General features: G+C 30.6%; 1 non-coding gene across 1 annotated transcript; it reads left to right on the top strand.

Moving 5' to 3' along the window:
• Window positions 1–1,069: 1,069 nt before the first annotated feature.
• Window positions 1,070–1,142, top strand: Trnaf-gaa (transfer RNA phenylalanine (anticodon GAA)). Its single transcript has one exon. It is a non-coding gene; the product is annotated as a tRNA-Phe (tRNA).
• Window positions 1,143–1,518: the final 376 nt, after the last annotated feature.

Genomic DNA, 1,518 nt, shown 5'->3' with positions numbered 1-1,518 from the left:
TGCAGTTTTTTTAAAATTAATGTCAGTGATATTATATTTCAGTTTTGCAATTTTAATGATATTAATTATAACTAATACAAAGGTGTTTTTTTTTAATTATGCAACACTTTTTTTTTCTACTTAAATTCCACTTTTTCTTACAGGAAAATAATAATCATCATCTTCTTTATATAAAACTAATTGATCAGAGCCCCACACACGTTACCTATACTATTTGGCAAAGATAGATATGTATACATGGATGTATAATACATTCTTTGTTATTTTTTTTTTAATTTTTTTTTTTTTTTTTTTTTTTTTTCAAATTTTAAGTTTGGTTTGAAGTTATATAGTTATCAGTGATATAGCTTATATCAAAATTTTTTGTCTTTGCGACTGAAATCACATTAATTGTATGCACCAGAATACAAAGCCAAATACCTCAGCAGTGAAAAAATAAATTTTTGACTGATACTAAATTGATTTAAAATGCATATTTATATGTTTTTGTGGATATAATAATTATAGTAAATTAAATAATAATTTACTATATAAATAATAGTATAGTAATAAATAATTATAGTATTTTTTATTCTTATTACTATTATTTGCATAGAAAATAACTATTCACATTAAAACTTACTGTGCACCACATAAGCTTACCCTCACCATACCCATACCCTCCATAAGTTTACTTTCACTATTCATTCACCCAACAACTCCTCACCATTCACTCTGTTTAAACGGAAGATGTAAGACCTGTAGAACGTAAGATTCCCCCCTCCTCCCCCCACACACTACTATTTTAACTGCATGCACACTGATTAAAAATGAAAAATGACTTCATACAAAAATAAAATAATAACAATAAATCATAGATTTTTTTATTTGTCCCATCAGAGATGAATTTCAGTGAATGACAAAAACAAGCATTTCAAATGTATTGAAAGAAGAATCTGCCGACAGAACAGGAATCTTTCAAGCGACAGTAAGATTATAGATAAGGCTTAACAAGTCTAAATTTATCTGGAGAGTACTTCACTCAAGACATCCTTATCAAACTGGTTGTAAGCAAGTCTTCCGTCGACGTGCCGAAATAGCTCAGTTGGGAGAGCGTTAGACTGAAGATCTAAAGGTCCCTGGTTCGATCCCGGGTTTCGGCAAGTGCACGTATCCTCGGTAGTATAGTGGTCAGTATCCCCGCCTGTCACGCGGGAGACCGGGGTTCGATTCCCCGCCGGGGAGGTGCTTTTTTAGCCGATAATTACTGTCATTAATCATTTTTCTTAAACAATGCACTGTATTTTATAAATAAGAGTTAAATTCCATTAATGACATCCAATTGGCTCTGATTATACATAATGAAAGTTTCCATTAGGAAGTAAATCATTTATTAGTTTAAACTGTTGTATATTACAGCGGTTTGGAATTAAGAATAGATTGTCATAGTTTATATAAATTAGGATGTTTCACTACAGCATTTATTTTTCTCGGCCATCTATAAAATGTAACGATTTGTAATTGACCGAGGGAATAATA

Source organism: Argiope bruennichi, chromosome 1, assembly GCF_947563725.1.
Source record: "Argiope bruennichi chromosome 1, qqArgBrue1.1, whole genome shotgun sequence".
Lineage (NCBI taxonomy): Eukaryota > Metazoa > Arthropoda > Arachnida > Araneae > Araneidae > Argiope > Argiope bruennichi.
This window is presented reverse-complemented; position numbering and strand designations above follow the sequence as displayed.